Source organism: Atta colombica, unplaced genomic scaffold, assembly GCF_001594045.1.
Source record: "Atta colombica isolate Treedump-2 unplaced genomic scaffold, Acol1.0 scaffold33, whole genome shotgun sequence".
NCBI lineage: Eukaryota > Metazoa > Arthropoda > Insecta > Hymenoptera > Formicidae > Atta > Atta colombica.
The window spans coordinates 99,848-109,267 of NW_017259437.1; the positions used below are offsets into that span (position 1 = coordinate 99,848).

General features: G+C 38.3%; 1 pseudogene; it reads right to left on the minus strand.

Annotated features, from left to right (window-relative positions):
• Positions 1–205: 205 nt before the first annotated feature.
• Positions 206–6,000, minus strand: LOC108690462 (annotated as a pseudogene).
• Positions 6,001–9,420: the final 3,420 nt, after the last annotated feature.

Consider the following 9,420-nt stretch of genomic DNA (forward strand, 5'->3'; position numbering starts at 1 on the left):
TATTAATAATTAAAATTTTCAATTTTACGTCATATCATGATGTAATCCCTGATGTACGTATACATTCGAATTGCCATGGAACTTAGCCAGCAGGTGTCATGAAGTATGATGACAGAGTATCTCGCATTGTATAAACATCTTTCGTAGCTCGATGTGCTCCGCATTTTCCAATGTGTCTTATATGATCACTTTGCGATTGTTGTCGCTATTCTCCTTCGATTATTTCTCCTTTCTCAGTTTCTCTATCTGCGAATTGAGGCGGACATTTATTTTTGCTGCTGTAGTGCTTACTCATCGTTTTTTTGTTATTAAAAAATTGTGTAAGCATATTGCTGTTAGTAGATTTGTCAACAACATCTGGGGTAACATAAATTGATCTTAGAAATATCCTTCATCTAGCTGAAAGAATGCCAAAAGTATTTTCTATCGTTCTTCTGACCCGTGATAAGCGATAGTTGAAAATTCTTTTTTGATCATTTAAAAATTTGTCTGGATAAGGACGCGTTATGTTGGTAGACATTTGAAAGGCTTCGTCGGCAACAAAATAACAAGATGTTTTTGATCACTTTCTGGAAGATTAGCTGTTCTTTTTGGTAAATTCAACATACTTTCATATAACACTTTTCCAAAGATGATAGAATTCCCTCATTGCTATCGCTGCCATAAGCACCTACATCAAAAAGCGTAAATATATATCTGGCATCACAAGTGGCTATCAATACGAGACTAAATGTTACTTCTTGTAAATGTAACTTCTTGTAATTAAAGTACATAGATCCAGAGTTTGAAGGTGCCTGAATGAATTAAGTGCCATCTATTGCTCCAACACAATTTGGCAAATTTGGCAAATAAGCTTAAAAAATCTGAACAAATCTTTTTCCTGTCGGAGGTTTATATAGATCGGCATTAAAACTTTTACTATAACGGAGAATATTTCTTTCACAATCATATGAGCAATAGATTCTCTGACTCTGTAAGCTAGAGCCACAGATAGCATTTGGTCTCTGATTGCCAAATATCTAATGTAACAAATTATTAATAGTTATATTAGTTATTAGCTTATTGTGAGACAAAAAACAATTAATAAATTAAATATAATTATAGTTGAAATGAAAGTATAATTGAAATGAAAATATATACCTCAATGTTATTGCAAGGCACTGTTCTAGACATATTGATTATATTGTTTTTTCTCAAATGTTTTACCAGTCGAAGAAGTTCATAAAATGTAGGCACCATTCTTCTCTCTATACCAAAAAAAGAAATCTGTCTTCTTTTAATTCCAGAATTGAGAAGTCACAATACTGCAAATGCTTCTGATTTATAGGATGTACTCACTATCGTCGATTTCTCCAATGTTTGTTTTTTCCTACTCTTCATGTAATATATAATGCTAACACAGATATTTTGCAATGATAAATACCAATTCATCTTCCATCTTACCTAAATATTTACATGAAAATATAATATTGGGTATGGGAAAAAGTTCGTGGCGTTTTTCCCGCTAAATGGCATTAAATGCTCAGCAATCGGCAACTACTAATCGCATCGGCAACACGTGCGTTTAAAAAGTGACATTTTAACCTTTGTTTTGAGCCGAAAAAGATTGAAATCGGTGAAGTGGAGTTATTTTATTTTGAAAATGGAAATAAATAAAGAAAAAATTCGCTACATTTTGTATCACTACGAAAGGCAAGAATGCTGCACAGGCTTGTGAAAAAATTTGAGCTATTTACGATGAAGATACTCTATCAAAATCAGCAACACGGAAATGGTTCGCTCGCTTTCGTGGTGGAAATTTCGATGTGAAAGAGCTCGCTCCTGTCGATCAATCATTGAAAAATTCGATGAAATCATGGTAAAAGTCGAGCGTGATAAGCATGTGAGCACTGTGGAGATTGCCAGGGAACTAGGTAGCGACACAAAACAGTTTTAAATCATTTACACAAAGCTGGATACAAAAAGAAGCTCGATGTTTGGGTTCCTCTCGAGTTGAGTGTTAGGAACATGATGGATCGAATTGACAATTGTGATACGTTACTGAAACGAAATGAAATTGAACCATTTCTGAAGATAATGATAACTGATGATGAAAAATGGATCACCTACGACAATCCAACTAGAAAAAGATCGTGGATAAAGAAAGGAGAGAATGCGCAAGCAATCGCAAAACCTGGATTGACGGTGAAGAAAGTGATGTTGTGTGGTGGAACTGGAAGGGAATCGTTCACTATGAGCTGTTATCGTCCAATCAAACAATTAATTCCGAACTCTACTGTGTGAACAACTGCAGAGATTACAACAAGCAATTGAGAGGAAGCGGCCAGAATTAATCAATCGGAGAGGTGTCGTCTTCCATCATGATAACGCTCAACCACACACATCTTTGATGACTCGGCAAAAATTGCGAGAACTTGGCTGGGAAGTTTTAATGCATCCACCGTATAGTCCTCACATAGCACCCTCAGACTATCATTTGTTTAGGTCTCTGCAGAACTCTCTTAATGGTGTAAAGCTAGCTTCAAAAGAGGCCTGTGAAAATCACTTGAAGCAGTTTTTCGATTAGAAACCACAGAAGTTCTATCGCGATGGAATTATGGCTTTGCCCCAAAAATGACAAAATATTATAGAAAATAATGGAGCATATTTGGTTTAAATAAATTGATTTCAATACTCTAAGAAAAATACTTTAATTTTACTAAAAAATCGCCACGAACCATATAAATAGAAAATTGTATAATATGTTATATTGTATATGAATGTTTCGATAGAAAATATTTGTTCATTATTGTTTTTGTTTCCACTTAGGTTTATAATGTTTAATATTTTTGGTCAATTTAATAATAAACATCTGAATCGTTATATTTTTTATTTTAAAAGATTTCTAGCAACAAATACCTTGCATAGCTTATCTAGCCTTTTTTGTTTCAAATTTATAAATATATTAATTTTTAATTCAAAATTATTTGTAAATGATCCATTTTTTAAATTTATCACAATTAAACTAGAAGTCGAAACTGGAAAAACGTGAAAAGAGGTTATAGCGTATATAAACAGAATGAAAAATTTGAACACTGATTGATAGGTCATAAGGCGGTAGACACAGAGTTCCACTCGTCAGAAATTTATCACTATCGCTGTCGCTATCACTATTCCGTGTTCCTATGTGCATTGACATGGATTGATATGGATTCTTGTATGTTGGATTCCTTTCACTATCGCTATCGCTGTCCATCGCTATCGCCTCACATGTGTCTTGGGCTTGACATGAAAAACCGATTATGATTTTTCTGGAAATTGAAATCGATTTCACTGAATCGGTGTTCCTATAATTAAAATGGATTTAGCCGCTACAAGAAAAATATACGAGCGGGTTACATATTCATCCGATTATTCGAATCTGTTTTGATTAATAACAATATATGGATTGGAACATAATGAATTCGGATCGGAAATTATCCGCGAAAGTGACATTAAAATCGATTACGATTTTTAAAGAATTGAAACCGATCATTCTTTAATCCGAGCGCGGATTTTTTTAAACCAATTAAAACTGATTATAAATGAATTAAAACGAATTACATTTTAATTGGTTTTAATCGGCTGTTTTCGGCAGGATATCTGTATGTCTTTCAATGTAAAAATAATATTAGCATTTTCTGTGGATACTACTGTGAATACTACTCAATTCAAAATGTATATAGGAAGTACAGTTTTTTAATTCAGTTAAATTCACAAATAATCAGCAATTTCTCTGCAACGTGAATACTGCTCAATTCAATATTCTGAATATGAAATGCAGTTTTTCAATGTAATTGAATAAAAAAAATTTTTACTTAAAAATGAACCATAAATGCTACTAAAATTATTGAAAATTATAAGTAGAAAATTTTTTTGTCTTAATTCAACTAAATTCAAAAAAATTGTAAAAAGTTGTAATTGAACTATGTTCTTTTCTTTCTTTTTGATTAGAAGTAAAATGAATGATCAATGTGAATACTCGTAAACCAAGTTGAACACAGCTCAAATATTAGGCTAATCATAACTCGTGGCCAAGCATTAGATTATCCGACACTTCCCTTATGCTTATATAAGGTCTTTCAATAGGGAATACGCTCGCAATTTGTTAGATAATAGCCATGTTGTTAAAGTGACATCTGTCAAATTTGTTGTGAATTATTTAGTAGTGTATGGCAAATGGAACCATGGAAGGTCATAGTGTTAAGCAACGTGTGCAAATCATAAAATTTTATTATCAAAATCAGTATCCATTCGAGAAACATTCCGCGCATTACGTGATTTATATCCTAGCCACAACCGTCCTGCCGAGTCGACTATTCGACGTTTGGTGGCCAAATTCGAGTCAACCGGTTCGATGAATAATCAACCAACACCAGTACGTCGCTGAAACACAAGGTCTGCTGAAAACATCGCTGTGAGAATATATGGGAAAATCCGAGGTGGACAATTTCTCGTCGTTCACAAGAACTTAGCCTTTCTGCGACTTCAACTTGGCGAATTTTGCGTCGGGATTTGGGTCTGCACCCCTATAAAATTCAACTGATCCAGGAACTTATTAGGTGTACAACTTTGCTTCCGCCGTTTTTTTTCCGAAATTCGAGGCTTTATTGTAAAAAACTAGTTATACATTTATGATTCAAAGTATTGTCCATCGCTAGCCACTACTTTCTCCCATCTTTCGGATAGCGTACGAATCCCGCGTCGAAAAAACTGGTCATCTTTTGAGGCTATCCATGAATCGATCCAATTTTTTACTTCTTCATAAGACCGGAAGTGCTGGTCAGCCAGGCCGAGTGACATTGATCGAAACAGTGATAGTTAGAGGGAGCAATGTCTGGAGAATATGGCAGGTGGGGTAGGACTTCTCATTTCAACGTTTCCAAGTATGCCTTGAACACTTTCACTGGGGACGAGCATTGTCATGCTGCAAAATCACTTTATCGTGTCTCTCGTTGTATTGCAGCCGTTTGTCTTTCAATGCTCGGCTCAAACGCATCAATTGCGTTCGATACCGATCGCCTGTGATTGTTTCAGTCGGTTTTAACAGTTCATAATACACTACGCCGAGCTGGTCCCACCAAATACAGAGCATGACCTTGGCCAGAGCCGTGAATATTCGGTTTGGCCGTCGACGTGGAAGCATAGCCGGGAACTCCCCATGATTTTCTGCACTTGGGATACGTAATGAACCCATTTCTCGTCCCCAGTCACAATGCGATGCAGAAATCCCTTCCGTCTTTGCCTTTCAAGCAGCTGTTCACAAGCAAACAAACGCCGTTCAACATCTTTCGGTTTCAATTCGTACGGCACCCAATTTCCTTGCTTCTGAATCATTCTCATGACTTCGAGGCGTTTTTAAATGGCTTGTTGAGTCACTCCCAATGATCGTGCCAATTCTTCTTGATTTTGACACGAGTCTTGCTCAAGTAATGCCTCCAATTCTGCATCTTCGAAAACTTTCTCTCTTCCACCGCTATGCCGGTCTTCGACGTCAAAATCACCGTTCTTGAAGCGTTGAAACCATTCACGACACGTTCTTTCATTAATAGCGGCCTCACCATAAGTATTTGAGAGCATTCGATGAACCTCAGCCGCAGATTTCTTCATATTGAAGCAAAAAATTAAAACCTCCCGCAAATGACGAGAATTTAGCTCGTAAACTGATATTTTCAATCGAGAATAACTTTATGATGCAGACACAAATCGACTAATGTTTCTATGGGGTTATGTTGACAGATGCCCAAGTTTATTATATGACGTCTATGATCTATTTATTTCGACCATCACTTACCGCTAAAGCCATCTATAGGAAAACGGCGGAAGCAAAGTTGTACACCTAATAAGATAAACGACCATAGATAATCGTGTGTTCGCTGAACACACGGTTATCTATGGTCGTTTACCTTACCTTGTGTTTTGGAGCAGTTGGAAGTTAACCCAAATTTCGCCAAATAAATCATCTTTAGCGATGAGGCCCATTTTTGGATGAATGGATATGTGAATAAGCAAAATTGTCGAATTTGGAACGATACCAATCTACGCGAGATGCACCAGCTCCAAATGCATTCCGAGAGTCACTATTTGGATCTTGATCTGGCGAAGTCATCGGTTTGTACTTCTTCTAAAACGAAGCAGGCATTGCCATAACCGTCAACGATGAGCGCTACAGATCGATGATAAGCAATTTCTTGTGGAAATGGATAATATGGATACCGATAACATGTAGTTCCAACAGAATGGCGCTACGTGCCACGATGAACATTCTGCACGAGTGATTCGAGGGCAGGGTTATCTCGCGCGGCGGCGATGTGAACTGGCCACTGAGATCGTGCGATTTAACGCCTTTACTTCTTCCTTTGGGGCTATCTTAAATCGCAGATCTATACGAATAAATCGCAAACAATTAATGCAAAGTCAACATAACAAACGCCATCCAGCAAATTCAGCCAGATTTATGCGAGAAAGTCATCGAAAATTGGACCGCCCGAATAGTGTCACTAAGCGAAGCCGCGGCGGACATTTGAGCGACGTTATATTCCATACTTAATGTCATAAAATATTCTTTCAAAAAAAATTGAGTGGATATCTCACACACAATTTGTTTTATTTACATTTAAAAATCGAGTGTCCTTGAAAGACTCTAGAAATGTAAATTGTTTATACTTTATTATATCTGTTAAATGATGATATTTTTATTATATCTATATAATTTCGTTACTAGTTTAGCTGGTTATAATTAAAGTAGAGAATGAATAACACATTTACCACGAAGAAGTGATGTAGCGGGTAACGTAGAAGATTCATAATCCAGAGATCCCAAGTTCGAATCTAAACGCACTACACTGTGCGTTTTTTAATACCAATTTGAAGTAATTAATTTCAGATATAAATGTCTTAGGAATAAAATTTGTAACTCTTAAATGTTTTTTTTTTCGAATATCAAACTAATGTCAGCTCGGATCCAATCCATTTCAATCCATTTTCAAAGCATTAAAAAAATTTTAATCCATTCTCATTTGCTAAACAGTAACAAGTATGGTAGCGGTATTTTGTGCGAGTATCGTGGGATATCGCACTCTTGGTCATCTGAGTACATTTTTTTAAAATTTTCAATACAGCACAGATGTCCTAGGGACGTTCAAAAAACGTCGTACATATTAACAAAACTCGAGCGATCTTAAAAAAATTTTCATTTGTCAAATTAGCGAAAGCAATACATCGCGAACAGATTTAGAAAACTTTTTGCATGAGATGAACATTTTTAAAATGTCCAAATATGAACATACTTTGTACGTTGAATAATGTACGTTTTTAAAATTCGTAAGTCTGTGGCAGCTACAAGCGCTAACACAACGCCTAATCCGGCGTACACACAACGGGCGCACGAGTGGACCACGAGGAACTTTCTCGCTCGCGAGTATCGCAACACAGCTCTCAGAAGGCTGATGCGACAAACGCGGATCTCTAGAAAAACCTGGCGGACTATATAAGGTCCGCGGAATCGAAGAGCGATCGCATGGCTCACGGTGAAACCGAGAGGATATCTACATGAGCTTTAACCATCAAGCTCCGGCGACTGATCAGACCAGCCAAGGTGCTCACCAGGCGAGCAAAGGAGCAGCCATTGGAAGGGAGAGTGGCAGCCACTCAGCAACGGTGACTCCAAGGGCAGCAGCAGCAAAGGAAGCGTCGCAAGGACCAACAGCAGCCTACAGCCTACCAACGCCGCAGAAAGACAGACGCAAACTTGTGAGACGGACTGGAGAACGCCCTCGCTGATAAGCCCATGAGAACAGTCTTCGCACATGCCATCAAGAACACTACCACTGCGAAAACGCATCCCTCTAATCCACTGGTGAACGAGAACAACAATCAGATAGTGCCACCGCTGAAGTGGACGCATAGCACACGTTAGCTACCGCGAACGCGTCATTGACGCAAATCAAACACTCGTTGATGCAAACCAAACGACTCTTTTCAGAGCCACACATATATACACCACACCGCTATTGTCAAGGCACTGTATCTGTAAATACATCTTGTATCAAACAGCTTTGCATCATTTCTTTCTTCTTTGTATCAACTCTTGAATCATTCTCCTAGCGCACGATGAGAAATAGAAGCTGACGGCGAAGCCAGTAAAAATCGCCAAACTGGTGACCTCGACATAATACAATGGCTACGACTGAGAAAGAGATATGTCGATAATAATCGAGGAAGACTCACAAGCAAATAAAGTTATAATACGAATCGTTCTGGCCAGAGAAACCCACTATGGTTTGCGCAGATAGAAGGCCAATTCGAGTTATGCAAGATGGCGAGCGACCATGAGAAATACATCCATACTCTCTCGAAGGTAGAATCGAGACAAGAAATCAAGGATATCGTTATCAATCCCCCTAACAACAAGAAATATGAAGCCTTGAAGAAGACGATTCATACAGCGATTGATAGACTCGCAGAAACACAAAATACGCCAACTTCTAGAGACGGAAGAGATGAGAGACAGGAAATCGTCACAGTTTTTACGACACCTAGCAACCTTAGCAGGTACGACAGTATCAGAGAAGCTATTACGCATCTTATAAGACATCTATCCGCCCAGACACAGATGATATTAGTTACCCGGAACAAAGACAACCTCAACAGTGTTGCAGAGCAGGCCGATAGAATCCACGAGATCGCAAATAAGACCACAGTACTGGCTACAACAAGATCACCGACAAGAAGAAGGAGGATCCAGTCGAAGAATTGCGAAGGCAAATAGCAGCCTTAACAGCCCAAGTAGAGAAGGTGGCCAAAGGCTAGAACAGAAACAAAGCGAGAAGCAGATCCCGAAGTAGATTCAGAGATAGGAAGCAATATATCATATGCTACTTTGGAAGCCCACAAATGTAAACAACCATGCAAGTCGCAGCGAGGACAAAGCGGAAAGCAGCAAGAGCACTCAATGACATTGACGATAGCCCACAGTTATGCCGCCTACATGTTACAGACAAAGTAACAGTCCAGAGATTCCTGGTAGACACAGGATCTGAGTCAGCATATCAGTACCGGCATCGGGCGCGAGAAACAATAGGAGACTAATTCCCTACCAACTATATGTCACCAACAGTACGCTGATACCAACCTACGAGACAATAACACTGCAATCGGAACTCGAATTCCAACGAGCATTCCCGTGGAGATTAGTAGCCATACTACACAACCAACTAGGAGCAGATTTCTTAGCACACTACAATCTCTTACCCGATATGCAAAGGAAGAGATTGATAGACGGCAAAACAGACATGAAGGCGAAATGAACGGCAAGCATCATGACGACGCTATCAATAAAGACAGTAACCACTCTGCCAGAGTACGCCATCCTAGCAGGATATCCAAGAATAACGAGGATCA